The sequence below is a fragment of the Emydura macquarii genome, unplaced genomic scaffold (genome assembly GCF_026122565.2).
Source record: "Emydura macquarii macquarii isolate MOO-44397 ecotype Brisbane River unplaced genomic scaffold, CSIRO-AGI_Emac_v2 contig_1348, whole genome shotgun sequence".
NCBI lineage: Eukaryota > Metazoa > Chordata > Testudines > Chelidae > Emydura > Emydura macquarii.
This window is the reverse complement of record NW_027131485.1, coordinates 6835238-6851618: the sequence shown is the minus strand read 5'-3', so window position 1 is coordinate 6851618 and position 16381 is coordinate 6835238. Positions and strand designations below refer to the sequence as shown.

At 42.8% G+C, this 16381-nt stretch overlaps 1 protein-coding gene across 6 annotated transcripts in view; it reads left to right on the top strand.

Annotated features, from left to right (window-relative positions):
* Positions 1–7619: 7619 nt before the first annotated feature.
* TMC5 (transmembrane channel like 5) overlaps positions 7620–16381 on the top strand; it is a 45181-nt gene continuing 36419 nt past the window's right edge. For 5 of the 6 annotated variants that reach the window (XM_067551043.1, XM_067551042.1, XM_067551040.1 and 2 more), the window contains exon 1: positions 7620–8150. The gene's annotated coding sequence lies outside the window, so the exon portion shown is untranslated. Of the gene's footprint in view, positions 8151–8197; positions 8519–16381 lie in introns of those variants that run through there. The other variant, XM_067551041.1, reaches the window with a different exon arrangement.

The window sequence follows — 16381 nt, the reverse complement described above, 5'->3', positions numbered from 1 at the left end:
GCCCCCACCCTCCACATGCCGGGGGGGGAGGGGGGAGAGAGGTACCTGTGCAGGGTAGGGGCCTACAGGAAGGAAGAGAAAATAAAACCAGTCCCAGCTTGTATTTTCCCCCACGGCCCCAGCCATGCGCAGGTCTCTCATCTGTACACACAGTGTGTCTGTCCGTCTGTCTGTATAGACCGAGGGGCATCCTGTCATACAGCGTCTGTCCCTCTGTATAGACCGAAGGGTGTCCAGGCCATACGTTGTGTGTCCCTCTGTATAGACCGAAGGGCATCCTGCCCAATTCTGAAATTCAAAACCATGTGAAAATCAGGCTGGACTGACTTACTCCAGACCCTGAAAGTTCTCTCTTTTCTACAGTGAGCGGCCTACTTGGAAGAGATCCCACCAAGGAAATCCCATACACAGCAGAGCACCAAACTGTACCTTTTCCAGAGAATTCCTAATCATTCTACCAAACATAACCTTTCTGTTTAACAGACTAGGACCTGGCACTCTCCTGTGAGAAGGTGGCTGCCTTCCTTACATTGGGATCTGTGTTTTGTTAGGAGCAGGAATTGGGGGTGGGTGGGAAAACAGTTATCTGGGTCAAAACAGAGGCTCTAATATGGGCCTTTGGGACACAAGGGAGCTCAGAGCGGAGGTTTTTGAAGGAATTAGATGAGCTTTTGAAGGGGTTAGATGAAGTTAGCCTTTATTTCCCTTGTCAGGTTAGTAATCCTAAAAGGTCAGGGTAGCGCTGTCTATACAGTGGAGGAATCTTGCCTGTGTCATGAGATACTCAATTTCCTTCTCCTTTCTGTTTTTTCTCATTCCTTCTGAGAAGTTGGGTATCTCTGCTGGGTATATTCCCCTCCAAAGAGAAGGACCAAATGCAGCTCATGGTAGCTCACATAAGGGATAGTTAGAGTGGTTAGTGGACCTTCAGAGCCTAAAACCCATCAGGACAGGGAGTTAGAAGTCAGCAGAGTGGAGTGACCTGCCAGAAATCCAGGGTAACAACAAAGTGATAGCTGGCCACAGGTAGCTAGCCCACTAGGGCGGCCAACTGATCACAGCTGGGACAAACTCACTGACTCAAGCTTTGGAACATGAGAGGCTTTTCTCTGATTAGTTTTGTTAATGGTTTTTGTCTTACAGGGAAATAAGGACAGTATACCTTTAAAAAGGTATTAAAATCCCCAGTAATGGCCAATGAGATTACATCATCCACGGAACACATTTGTGGGGAGGGCTCAAAAAGCCTTGGGAAGGGGCTTGGCCCATCTAACCCTGGGAGTGGGTATACCTGATTACAGAACCCTAAGCACTGTAAGAAAACTGTTTATTTTGTTACTGTTCATGTAGTTTCCTATACTGGATAAAGTAGCTTGTTTTAAGAAGATTGTTCCTAATACTGAAGGACACCTGGACTTGTGTAAACAGTACCAGTGCATTAACTTTTTATGATATAAGAAAATAAAAAACAATGACTTAGCTCTAGTGAACTATGTTGACTCCAAAGTTGTTCTGAATTAACCTTGACACTGGAAAGCAGTAATCAGGGATAGCTGCAAACTTTTGTCTTTGAAACCTTGTCATATGTTTGTATAGCAGCAACAACCCCAGAGACTGTATTTTTAAATATTAATCTGATGTAACAACTTTCTTCTTGGTCAGCTGTAAGTTTTTAAAGAATGTATAATATTTATAGGCACTAGCAAATCCTTGTGATCATTATTTTAGGTGATCTATTTATGCTTTCATGACTGCAAAGAAACAAATAGTATAAACATTAAACTCAAAATTGGCCAAACAGATTTTTTTTAAGTAAGGTGCATTACTTCCAGGAAAAAAAATCCATTCTGCAATATCAGGACTTAACAAATACAAACGCCTAGATCCTGTGATGGACAAGATGGACTGTCTGTGCACTCATGCAGAACTCCACTGAAGTCTGTTTCCATTGCATTTATATTGATCCTAGATTTTGTAAAAACTTATTCTTACAAACCCTAAATTTTGAGTCAAATTTTATCAGACAATGAGTCCTTAATTCTGTAGTTTACTCTGATCAGATAAACTTATGCAGAGTTTGCAATGGAAAGAGTGCGGCATTGGGTTTGAATAAAAGTAGCCACCTGTGAAACTGAGTAAAAACGCTATAAAACAGAAGTGAGACAGTTTTATTGTCTCCGTTGATGGAAACGTACAAGGAAACAAGCCTTGAAAATTATATTTGATCTTTTAGCTTTAATATAAACTAGAGCTGGTAACAGGGGTAAGGAAATGTTTATATTATGTTTGATCTGAAAGCTTTCCTTTAATCCTGTGCTCAGCATTGCAGAGAGGACTTATTTTCTGGAATAAAGTTCCAGAGGGGTAGCCATGTTAGTCTGTATACAGCAAAAACAATGAGTGTAGCACTTTAAAGACTAACAAATTTAATTTCTGCAGGCATAAGCTTTCATGGGCTGCAACCCACTTCGTCAGATGCAAGAAATATAAATCAGATAGGGGGTGAGTGTGTATATATATATATATATCCAAAGGTAAGGAACAACACTGTGGAGGATAGGTGTTAGCAAAGTCCATTCAGTTAGAGTAGATGAGGCCTATTCACAACCACTGATTAGAAGGTAAGAATGTGTGAACAGTGACAATTACCTCTTGTAATGAGATAACCATTCCAAGTCCCTATTCAGACCCAGTTTTATTGTGTCAAGTTTGCATATGAGTTCCAGATCTGCTGTTTCTGGCTGAAGTCTGTTTTTGAATTTTTTTTTGTAGAAGTATGGCAGCTTTCAAATCAGCTACAGAGTGTCCTGGGAGATTGTAGTGCTCTCCAACTGGTTTATGGATGTTACCATTTTTTATGTTTGATTTGTGTCCATTTATTCTTTTGCATAGTGACGGTCCAGTTTGGCCAATGTACATGGCAGAGGGGCATTGTTGGCACGTGATGGCATATATTACATTAGTAGATGTGCAGGTGAATGAGTTCCTTATGGTGTGGCTGATGTGGTTAGGACCTGTGATGTCACTAGAGTAGATGTGCGGGCAGAGCTGGCAAGGGGGTTTATTGCAGGGATAGGTTCCTGGGTTAATGTTCTTGTTGTATGGTTGCTGGTGAGTATTTGCTTCAGGTTGGGGGACTGTCTGGAATAGCTTCATAATTAGATTTATAAGAGTTACCTGCAAGAGGAAAAAAATATTAATTCAGTAAAATGAAACTTGTGCTAAATCCTGCAATGCTATTTGTGAAAGAGATTCTAGTCGGAGAATTGCTCGTTGTACTGGCTGCATTCTAATAGCTACGCTAATAGCTTCCAAATTCTTCCAAACACACATCTTTCTGATTGATTCTCTGTAGCAGACATGAGTGAGTCACCACTGGATAATGCTCTAGACTTTCAGGATTATGAGGTAATGAATCACAGATGGAAGGAGAAACTTCATAGCTCTTCCACTTGTGGTTGGTTACCCCAGTAATGTCGAACACGTGTTTTCAAATTGCTTTATTAACAATAACTAATGTTCAAGCTACTCTGTGAGGTAGATAAGGCAGTCAGTTTTCCCCATGTCTAAAATGCAGATAACGGATAGAGACATTGATTCTACGAGGTGAAAAAGTGTATGAACATCCTAGTGTAGTCAAAGCAAATTATAGCTTTAATATGCTACCTGGTTGAGATAAACATTTGTTTATGCCTCTGCACTAGGAAAAAAGGGTCTATTTTAAATGGCCCACGGCCATGCAGTAAGTGACTGTCAGAGCTGAGCTTCTGACTAGACTTTGCAAGGGGCAGTTTTCTTCCTCCTCTTGCAGCTCTTCAAAGTGCACAGATATGTGTTTTCACAGATGGAAACTTCTGGATGGAAATTACTTTGTGTGTAATTACACACTTTTTGTCCCCCTTTTATGGTAGGGCCATTGACTTCTGAGAATCTGCCAGGTGGCTCTGAGCTAACAAAACTATATTGCAGCTCCAGCAACACCCATGCATTTAGATTCCGAAATCCTTGGTTTGATTCCGGCTGTTAACAGCATGTGACACTGGCTGGATTAGGGGAACCCTTGAAGTGTATTTAGGAGCTCTGATTACTCCCTTCTACACCAATCTTGCATTGGGGGGTGTCATGCTGGCTGGATTGGGGGTGGGGGAAATTTATTATACTATTTAACATCAGTATGTCAAAATCATAATTCATAGGAGATATGCCGTGTCAGGTACTGTTAGAAAGGCTATAATGTGCTAAGTAAGATGATAATGTTTATGTTTATGTGTTATATGTGTAATAGAAGTTATGGATATGGTTGATATATCTGTATTTCAAATTGTGCTGTCTCTGGGCAACACCCCAGACAGGATGGCTGCAGCACAAGCACCAGCTTAATGGTCCATTAAGGAAACTCACAGGTATGATGGGCCAGGGGGAGAAGCCAGGGATATACCTAATGAGTCACCAGTCACTCATGTGACCCTGGACTCCATCTTATTCCTGTAAATTTCCACAAGCAGCATGGCAAAGGCCAAAGGACATAAAAGGCAGCTGCACGACATCCATTTTGTATTCAGTCTTCAGCCTATCTGTGGATCAACTCATCTACAACGGAACGGAACTGAACTAAAGCTGTGAAACAAAGGACTGAGACCCATCCAGGTACTGGATGTACACCAGAGGGACTATACAAGCCTGCAAACTCCACAATTCTATTAGAAACCTGATATATATGGACTTTCAAATCAATTGTATTTGTCTGATTGCTTTAATCCTTTAACACTTCTCTTATAGTTTTTCTTTCTTTTTATAATAAACCTTAGTTTTAGTTACTAAAGGATTGGCTGGTAATGTGGAATTCTAGGTAAGATCCAAACTTATATTGATCTGGTACTGTGGCTGACCCTTTGGGGTCAGGAGAAACCTTTTTGGTAAAGAGCATAGAGTTTTAAATAACTGGTCTCTTTACTGGACCTCGTGGCTGATTGGGAGCCAGAGACTGAAATGGAGTAAAGGAGGCTGTGTATATTGTTATTTTGTCTTCTTGATAACCAGTGTGGGGAATTAGCACTGTTTGTGGCTGGTTGGGAAGTCTGACTTCAGTGTCACCCGCCAGTGCTGGGAGAATCCACTCTCCTTTTACAGCCTGCCCTGACCTTGGCATTTTCAGGTGGTTACCCTAGGCACGGACTAGTCACACAGCACATAACCTTTCAGATGCTGAACTGTGAATAATCTCCAGTCCCTCTAAATATCAGGCAAACTGATATTTCAGGTGGTTTGAAATCACATAAAATGAAGCTTCTCATTTGTATTGTTCAAATTATTTCACTGCTATTGCCCAGTTCTAGTCCTAATTCCACAGTATATACACCAGAGGCTATTTGTGCTACAGTTGCCTAATTATTTATGTTTACTTTGGTAGTGGCTAGGGACCAACCAAGAATGAGTCCCCATTGTGCTAGGCGTTGAACATGGAATACATGGAATAAGAGATGGTCCCTGCCTTGAAGACCTTATAATCTAAATAACGATTCTTCCACTGACAACTTTTTCTTAAAGAATTCTTTCTATGGGCGGTACTTTTCTTAGCACTAAGAACAATTTCTTGAATGGAAGAAACAAAGTGATTGCTAATTAAAAACACCACCCTTCTGAACTTCCCAGCAAAGCATAGCTTTCCACATGACACATAATGATCAGCTTAATGTCACTCAAAATCATTCTTTAAATTGTAGAGTTGGTTGAAAGGGAACATATTTTTAGTGAAAAATTGTCCCTTTTTTTGTTGGAAAACTTAGACATTTTACATATTTTGTCCAGCTCTGTAAAATTATCACAGCAGCCTTCTGCCAAGTGGGTATGTAAGAGAAAAGCCGTGCATCTGAAATCACTTGGATACTCCATGGATTCATAGGCTTCGAGAGTGTAGTTGGTCTTGCTCTTTCCACATTATTGGTGCAACACACTTTTCTCCAATAGCTGACATAAAGAGCAGTTTGAATGACTGCTGAATACACACTCTCTTGTTGCACCGCACTGCCAAAGGTCTGGATCTCCATCCAGTAGCAGCCATGAGACTTCAGTGGACCTTCTTTCTCTGGTGGTTCTTTCACAATACAACATTTTTAAAAGTTTTTTTTTTTTTTTTTCTTCAAATTCTTTCTAATGCACTTCTCAACACAGGTCAGTCCTTCATGCTTTTTTCATTCAGTCCCACTACTTCTTTGCTTTAGTGTGTAGTTTGGTCAGCATGCAAGCAGTTCCCAGTTCAATAGTACAATATAGCTACAAGTTAGTGCTTTACAGTCATGCCAAGAATGTGGCTTTAGGAAAGGTATAGTTTTATGGCATAACTAAAATTTCATTCTGAAACTGTACATTTAATAAGGGCATTTAATGCAACATAAACACACCTTAACCATCTTAGAAACTTGGAAAAGCACCAATAGGTTGGTAACCAGCCAAAATAAACCTCTGCGATCAGAATAACAAAGCTTCAGTAGCCCTTTAGAGCTTAAAGGAAGAAGGTGGAAAACTTGCCCTCGGTGTCTTGTTTAGCTTTGCTTAGCTGCAAACAACCCTTATATAGATGATGTATTTGTATATGCAGAAGGCAGGGTTTATTAATTTAACTCTTTTGGGTCCTGATTTTATTCCCATTTAAGTCAGTGGCAACGCTCCTATTGACTTCAGTGGGTGTGGAAATGGTGGCTGGAACACATTAATGAGCAGACAGAACTTGAATGACGAGACAATGCAATCTATTTGAATTATAAATTTTTTGGTGCAATAACTAATTTTGCAATTTTTTGTAAAGCGCTGAGGACTTTAGTGACCTATTTTTGTGTATATCATGTGCTGTCTTTTTGCTGTGCGTCTACGAGAATGTTTTTCAGAATGTCTGGGTTCTTTTCCTAACTCTGTCTGAGACTTCCTGTAAGATCTTTGAACATAAAATGTTCAGTAAAGTTATGCAGGTGTGTAAATCTTTGGAGAATTATTAATGTGCTAATGGCTTTCTTAAGAGAGAGTTCAAAGGAAGAGAGAAAATATTTCATAGTAAGGGGAGAATTGGACTATGATCCCCAACTTGCAGTGTCAGTCATTCAGGCATAGCTGCACCTGTGCAGTGTGGGGTCTATGTTTGGCTAAAAGTGATCAGGTTTTTTTTTAATTGAATAGGATGGAAAGCAGGCTGGGAATGGCCCCTTAGGAGAAGCAGTCTTACCTATAATGTTATAAATCAAAATAAATGAATATATTTCAAGCTATTAACACTCTCAGAAATCTGAATACAATCTAGAACATATGTGGCATCAGTTACTGGAAAGAGCATTAGCCCTTCAGCTAAAGGATAAGCCAGCAACCCCTGAGAGGGTGAGAACAGAACACCCCACCACTGCAGAAAACAAAATGCAGCCAAGATAAATAAACCCAAGCACCAGGCATTGCAAGGCGGGCCAAGCAACTGCAGTGAGCACCAAGAAGCAGGGGCCTTGTCTTCAGGAAAAAAACGTGTCTCCGAAGAGGTTTAACTACTTAACACACCTGTCTACATAGCGGCTGGGAGGTGCTTCCCTCCCCGCCCCCAGACAGACACGCCCTAGCAGCAGCGTGTGGCCACCGCCACGGGGGCTGGGTTGTGGCGGCTAGCCGCAGAATGCAAACCTGCCCGCCCCCTGCCAGGGTCTGGAGCGTTCTTATCCCGGCTCAAGCCCTAAACCTGGGCTGGGCGGCCCCGCGGAGCGGACGATGCCTGCTGCAGGGAAGGGCTGAGCGCGTCTTCCCTTTAGCAGGAGCGAGCCGAGGGCGCCTGGGGGGCAGCGCTGTTGGGTGTCCCTAAGAAAGCGCCCGCCGGCGGGCCGAGCCCCGCAGCGCCTTGCCATTGATCCCGGCTCCCCACCCCGCCCCCGGGAGGTAGGTGCGAGCGGCGCGGCGCGGCAAATCCCGCAGCTGGAGTTCCGGGAGTAGCGGCTTCAAGCGCCAGGCGCAAGGTGCGGAGCGCCCTGCTCTGCCCGCCGCGGAGCCAGCCGGGGGGCTTGGGTCGATTCGCCGCTGTGACTGGAGCTGGCCTGGCGGTGGGTCCACCCCGCGCTCACTGTGCAGGGCTGCAGCCTGGAGAGCCGCTGATCCCAGCCCGTCCTGCACAGCCCCTTCTCTGAGTAAGTGACAAGCGCTTCGCCCTGCCTCTCTTCTCCGCTCTCTGGCCCCATCACCCCATGACTAGTCCAGGAGGAATCCTTTATTAACTGTAGCGACGTGGCATCCCCTCTGGGATAGGCAGAGGCAGCAGAGTTTGGCCCTGACCTTGCTGTGCCGGGGAAGGAGGCCAGCTCTAGAACTCATGGGTGAAAGAAACTGTCCAAGGGGTTGCCTTAAAAATGTCCACTTCGTGCCATGCCAAGGCAACCATCTAACAGCTGTTTGGGGAACCTTTGGACCTGTTGACCAATGAGGAAGTGAAAGGAATAAATTGAATTGATGAGGAAAGTTCTGACCATCAGTGATAAGGAAACGTTACTGAAAAAAGGTGGGCTGGTTGTGTTATTGCCATTAACAACCATTACAGTTTACCAGGCTCTCAAGACCGTGTGGGGACCTGAGTGCTATTGTTGTGGATATGTGATTTCTTCTATTGCTATTTTCAATGGTTTTTTTTACTCTCTACCTCTAGAGAGGGAGAGAGACAGCAAGCAGAAATTTAGAGTACAGTGTGTACCTGGATATTGTTTTACAAGTCAAATAATATTGAGTAGCAGGGAACTTCAAATGAAAACATATGTAAGCGTTATGAAGTCTCTAATTCACAGCAAGATTTAAACACATGCAAAATACAATTTAAAATAAAAATTGGATTTAAGGCCTCCATGAAACAAGTAAGACAGATTACCTGAACTCTGTTAAGTTTAAAAAGCTAACATTGGCTTCTAAACCTTGATACCTTAGATGGTCCAAAAACCCTCTGTATCCTATACATTCAGTGAAATGTTCTGCCTCTTTTAGACTAAGAGCTAACATGGAAGTGCAGATCCCTGTGGGTGGGGTTGGCCGTCTGTGTTATGCAGGAGGTCAGGCTAGATGATCACAATGGCCCCTTCTGGCCTTCAACTCTATGATTCTATTAATGACTTGAAAGGTCTCCAGGGTGATGACACCGCTGAGGTTTGATCCTGCTTGTACTGGAATCAATGGCAAAACATGCATTGACTTCAACTGGAGCAGGATTGGGTCCTTGTAGAATAAGTTGCAGCAATTTTCCTCCCCATTGTAAATGTTAACCCCTTGCTGTGCATTCATTTAAAATAGTCACAAGGGACAGAGTCCAACACCCTTACTGCAATATCATAGCACTGACTTCACAATCAGCTCCCCTGATTTGTAGAGTGAGGGGTCATTCAATGTGAGTTAAGGGTACAGAAATCTGGCTCCCTAGTTACAGGTTAATGTACAGCAGTGTTTCTTATCCAGTGGGTTGCAACCCTCCCAGGAGGTCAGAAGGCATTGAGTTTTATTACAATAGATGGTAGAGAATATCTCGCTCCTACATGCCCTTTACCCTTCAAAGTCAGGTATTCTTTATCAGCCTCGCACACATACATAAATTATGTACATTTCTTTTTATCACTGATACCTTTTTAAAATTATTTTTACTCTTGTTTTAATAGTGTGTATATATAAGGGGATTGTGACGTTTTTGGACTTTGAATAAGGGGTCACAAACCAGAAGAGGCTGAGAAACGCTTAAGTAGAGGATCAAATACAAATGTTCAGATTCTGGTGTGAACACTTGGCGGCTGCTCTAGTCTGAGACCTTGATTCATTTGAATAGTACCTGTTCATTTGCCAAAGTTGGTTAGCCACTGCAGCCCAGTGTTTTGGCACTCACATATTTGTTACTACAATATAAACATCTTACACAGTGCTGTGCAGTCTCACCTAATTTGTGCAGAAACTTATCTTGTGCTCGGAAAGGGATTGTTAATCAAATTACCCTTGGTAGTATGATATTACAATTACTGTACTAGACATCTGCAGCTAAAAGCACAAGCGGATCCACCTTATATAGCCAAGTCTTTCTAGCAGGGGCTGTAACATATTTGTATGCTCTGTGGACTGGGTACAGAGGGGGATGGGGTAACACACTCACCAATGTGTTACACTGTATTTTAAGTAGTCCTGTCTTGTCTTAAAAAGCAATTATATTTTGTTGGTATGAAATTGTCTGAGAACTGGATACAAGGAAGAGTAGAGTGGAGGAAAATAGCCATGGCAAGTGGACAGTTTTTCTGTTACAAAACAGTTCTCTACGTACTGAAATCACATCTGAACTCATTCATTAGAACATATTGAAGTGTGTATTTGTTTCTGCCTCCACCCCCGAGCTGATGTTTTAATTTGAAAATAAATGAACTCCCACAGGTAGCCATATAAATAGCAGTGAGGTTACAACATTCAAAAAGGAAGTTGACCTGGAAATTACAGATGGGAAACATATCCTTCTAAGCTTGAAGACAGTAAATATATTTACCATTTTTGTTCTTATAAAATTATAACTCATTTAATTTACATCAGTCTTTCCAATTGAATTAGTTGATGAGGCTCTTGAAATTGATACATGTCATTAAATTATAATGTGAAACTGGCAACAAAATTGATTAGGTTTATGTTACCAATGCAGAATAAAGAAGCTGATGCAAAGCAAAAGGAACCATTCTACTGAAATTAAACCTAAATTATTCAAGACTTCTTACCATATTGGTGTACTGTGCTGTGTCTTTCTATGAATAGTTATCATTCCAAACTGGTACTCTTCTTTAGAACTGGTTTCTTTGTGTGTGTGCGTGTGCGTGCGCGTGCCCAAACAGTCTTTTCACGCACCAGTATTCTGTTGACTGTAGTTGTCAGTGCTGGCTAGTGGAAAGTGGGAGTAACAAGATTACTATTTATTTTTAAAAGCAGACTCAGTCCTGTTCTGCTTCATAGAATGCATCAGTGCATAGTTTGGAATGGACTCTTACTTACATGTGAGCCTAGATACAACTGTGATGGGTGCCTTAGAAATATACATAGCTGGTTTTCCAGTGATCCGATTATGGGCTGGATAAAATCTTTTTCAAGTTGTGTAAGTAGAGGCTCAGCACAAGATTCAACTGATCTTCCTTTTGAGTCTTTAGCAGAAATCTATCTCCTGCAGCATTCACAATTTCTTACTCATGCAAATCTTTCCTTTTTCTGTCTGATACATCACGCCATATTTCAGTTTGGCTATTTCTAATTTTAATAGTTGTAGCATTTTAGGACACCTTTTTTCCCCCCCAATCACTGGTAGTTTGCACAGAATGGGTTGAGTTATTGTAGTTGCCATATATAGTTGCTTTTAAAGATGTTTGGATATAAAAGTAGCAAGTGTCACATGCTGGGTTCTAGGTTGTGTCACCCTCTAGTACAGTAGCTAGTCCACAGAGGATAATAGTCTGCAACTGGTTTAGTGGAGCTATTTCTTTAGTTTAAGTCACAGAGGCCTATTCATCAAATAATTCTATGGGACTGAAACATGCTCTTTAGAAGTCAACAGGGCTTAATCACACGCTTAAAGTTAACTACTTTTAAATACTTTTCTGAATAAGGATAGGCTGCTGAAGTGTGCCATAATCAGGACTCACTTTCCCTCTCATGTCACTTATCTCTTCCATGATATCTGTTGATACTGGACACTTAATGATCAGTGTGGATACCAGTGAGACACGGTACGTCCAATTTGCAGATCAATAAGATTTAATGTGCAAGGTTTTCTATAGATATACTAATTAAATACAAAGCCAAAAATTAACTACAACATATCATATTCACTAAGCCTGGAGAGCTAAACAGTTACTCAGAAGGCTGTATATAGGAACGGCTTTCTTCAGGGGCCCCGCCAGGGAGTTAATGGATCCTCTGGTCTGACTGGCAGCACCTCCTGCGAAGTTAGGTGTTGATGGAGCACACCCCTTTGTCTAAATAATGACTTCTTATACCCTTCCATAAATTACTTTCACCTAATTACCTCTCTACTCCATTATCATATATGCTAGTTACCTACATTGGGTTTTCACCCTTAACTGCATTTCATTCGCACTATGATAATTGGGGTCATTTAAAACAACATCTGGTGATAGGAGGGGCAGTGTAAAAGTATGTCCCTTGGCAATGAAACAGTGTACCCCCCAGACATTCAAGGATAATTTGTTGTTCCCATCACCATTATCTATGTGCAGCTGCAAGCATACATGTCGTGTATTTTGTCTTACGTGCCGTAGTATGCAGAAACTGAGACATCTGCAAGGTTACTCAGTAATCCTATTCATCTCTGCCAACTGGAAGATGTCATCAGTGCTGTGCCATAATTTAATAACATGAGCGTGGCAGATCATGGGGGAGCAGTGTAGCCCATGTGGAACGTGCGTGAAAGTGCGTTGATGGTTCTTATAGGTAAAAGCAAATTTATACCAGCAGTCAGAATGCAAAGGAGTAGCAAAGAATGCATTTGATAAATCCAGTACTGAAAACCATTTAGCTCCCATGCCTATTGCAGCCATCACTTCTGGTAACTTGGCCACCACAGGGGCTTTCTTGAGTGTACATGTATTCAAAGCCCTGTAATCTACTGTAAGTTGCCAGGTCTTCCCGTCCACTTTATGGACTGGCCATATGGGGGAGTTATTTATGCTATGTTTCCACTAGCACTCCTTGCTGCAAGAAAGCAGAAATCATGGGTAACAATCCTTCCTCAGCCTCCTTTGGGTATTTGTACTGCTTCTGGGGTGGTGGATCAGGTCCTACAATAAGAACACAGGCATTCACCCAGCCACAATCCAATTTATTCTTGGCCCATGCTTATGAGTGTGCTTATACTATGTGAGCAACATCCATGGGCTACTACTCTAATGCAACTGAGAGTGGCTCTGGTGCTTTAAGAGCTGCCACCCTGTGTGCAGCTGCAACAACTCTAGGAATTCCCAATCCAATCCACAACACCCAACTAGCTAAATCAACAACATTCTGCATTTTAAGCATACAATTCATGCCCAAAATCGCTGCTTCTCCAGCATGTGCCAAACCAAAAATCCCTGTCCATGTTTTCCTTACAATGGTGTAAGTAAGGGGATGAGAGAGGGGCATATTTACATTAGAACCTTCAAACCCCTCTAACCTCTGCCGGTGCTTTCCCTTTAACTTGACCGTTGCAGGAACTAAACCATCATCAATTAATGAAATAGTGGCACCAGTATCTACAAGTATATGCTGTCCGAATGCCTCCTGTTCAAAATCCACCCAAATAGTGGGGTCATCCTCGTTTATCAGATATTAAAGGCGCCGCATATATCAGGGGACACAGGGATGCCATGCTGCCCTATGTCTCTGAGGACTTCCCCTCGGTGGTGGGGTCGACCATTGACCCTCATCAACACGTTTCTCTGGAGTGTGAGACTCCCTTTCCTTCTGACAAATCAGGTCAGCCAGCTGCTTATTTGATTTGCCATCAATTAGAGCTTTAGGGGCATATTGGAGAGCTCGATTTCACAGTACCCGGTGCAGAAGATCTATCCTCCCACGGCCTCGCCCTCGGCCGCGCCCTGTTAACGCCCTCAAGGACTAAATCATCTTCCTTGCATCCTTGATTCTGAAAGGTGATCTGAGCAGCCACTTTTCCTCCCGTCTGTGCAGCAATGTTCCTTTGTGCTTATCAGGGAAGGCTTGGCTCACTAGTAAATGAGCTTGCTGAACTCTAACAGTGCCTCCCATGTCATAGCTGTTAAATTTAGAGTACCCAAAGTAACTTTTACTTGAATCGTAGCCCTTCTACGAAACGAGTTGGAAAGTCTGTGTCCATAAGGGACTGTGTCCAGAGCTTGCCATAGGATCTTTTTATGTTGTAAGTAAGCATCAGGGCATTCGCTTAGGGCTTGCCACTCCGGATAAAAACATATCTCAGTGTGCTTGCCAGGATCTACTACCTCAAAGACATCCCTCATAAGGGTACCCCTCTGTATATCCACGGGGAGTCCCAAGAAGGTGTCTAATGGGAGACATTCCTTTAAGAGCAAAGCATAATCACTATAATTTAACTGAGGCACTGTGGTAAGCTGTGCAAACCAGGCAACCACATTGTCAGGGGTGATGTTTCCTAAAGTTATTTTCAGTGCCTGCACTTGCTCAGGTCTCAGTATCTTATTCACTTTCGTGGTGGTGTGAGTGGTGGTTTCCTCCTCCCCCTCTCCAATAGTCTCTTTCTTGATCTCTACAATCACAAGAGCCATGGGCGCAGTAACCCACAGCATATCCGCCTCAGCCAGCTGTTTTACTATCTGCCTGAAAGGAGCATAGGGGGAAGGACATTCTATGCTCTGATCTGACTGGTTCTTATCCCATGTAGCCTCTGCATAACAGAGGGATGACAGATCAAAGTCCTGCATACCATCACTCTGCACCGTCACAACCTCCATCTGCCTGCATGGCAGCAATAATTTCCTGAGTACCAACCAACTGCTTTGTACACTGAGACAACTGCTGCCAACAAACTATATGGGACTGGCCCTCAGTTTCCCTCTTTTTCTCCTCCAGGACAATGCGTACTGCAACTTGCGCATCCTCACATTTTGCTTCCCAGATATGAGCTGTTTTCTCCCACTGTCTAGCTTCCTCTTTGTACCCCTCTGCATCGTGCTGAGAGTTAGAGAGCAAATTAGCCTGAGTGAGATAGTGGGACACTGAAGATTCATACTCTATTTTCAGTTTCTATACTTGACCTTGGCATGCTATCAATTGTTCATGCAGCTCCTTGTTTTCTTTGGCTAATTTCCCTAACTCTTCAGTAAGGGTTTTAAATACTAAAACCAGCCCCTGTAAAGCAGCCAAATGTTTTTTCTTATGATCAGGCTTTGTCTCTATGAACTGTTTCCACTGGAGCATCAAGTCTGCAGATGCTGTTTTAACCTTAAATGCTTCTCCAGACCATGGGTCCTTTCCCAGGTCATCCACAAATGCTTCCGTATCCAAGACTGGTTCTAGTGAAAGGAGGGCGGGAGTGGCAACCCCTCGACAGCCTGACTCACAACACATTCCTGTAAAGGACATAATGCCCTCTTCCTGAAGCCAAATACAGATACAGTTTCGTGGAGAACTGTGCCAGACAGGTTGCTACCCTTCTGACACGCAGTGAGCCCTGGTCCACACTCACCTGGTGATTCGACGGTAGTCGACGGGAGTTATGCAAACTACGCAGAGTAGCTTGCGTAACTCATGTCGACTGCTGTGCTTCCCTTCTGCGCGCTGTCTACACTGCGCTGTTCCCATCGACGCAGCGCTACACTACTTGAGGGGGTGGTTTACCAGCGTCGACATCTTGATCAATTGAGTGGGTCTACACTGACTGCTCAATCGATCCAGAAAGATCGATCTGGCAGCAGCGACGAATTTGCTGCCGTCAGTATAGACATGGCCTGAGAGAAACCCTTGCACCATACACCTCCAAGATGGTCTCACTCACAGCTGATGGAACCAACCCAGCAGGGATGCCAATTGTTGATACTGGACACTTAGTGATCAGTGTGGATACCAGTGAGACACGGTACACCCAATTTGCAGATCAATAAGATTTAATGTGCAAGGTTTTATATAAATATACTAGTTAAATACAGAGCCTAAAATTAACTACAATATATCATACTCACTAAGCCTGGAGAGCTATGTAGTTACTCAGAAGGTTGTATACAGGAATGGCTTTCTTCAGGGGCCCTGCCAGGGAGTAAATGGATCCTCCTGGTCCAACCAGCAGCACCTCCCGCGGAGTCCAGGTGTTGATGGATTGTACCCCTTTGTCTAAATAATGACTTCTTATACCCTTCCATAAATTACTTTCACCTGATTACCTCTCTACTCATTATCATATATGCTAATTACCTACATTGGGTTTTCATCCTTAACTACATTCCATTCTCACCATGATAACTGGGGTCATCAAAACAACATCTGGTGATAGGAGGGGCGGTGTAAAAGTATGTGCCTTGGCAATGAAATCATGTAGTCCACAGATATTCAAGGGTAACTTCTTGTTTCCATCACCATTATCTATGTGCAGCTGCAAGCATACATGTTGTGTATTTTGTCTTATGTGCCATGCTATGCAGAAACTGAGACATCTGCAAGGTTATTTGGTAGTTCTATTCATCTCTGCCAACTGGAAGATGTCATGCTACAGGGGTCAGAATAGCCAAGCAAGCAACTGAAGCTATGCTAGGCCTGTAGGATAGTGGTCAAGCAACTCAAATTATACTGAGCCTCCAACAGTTTCAAAATGATTGCCACTAAAACTAGCCGTCTGTTGTGAAGTCACTGGATCTTTCATAATAGA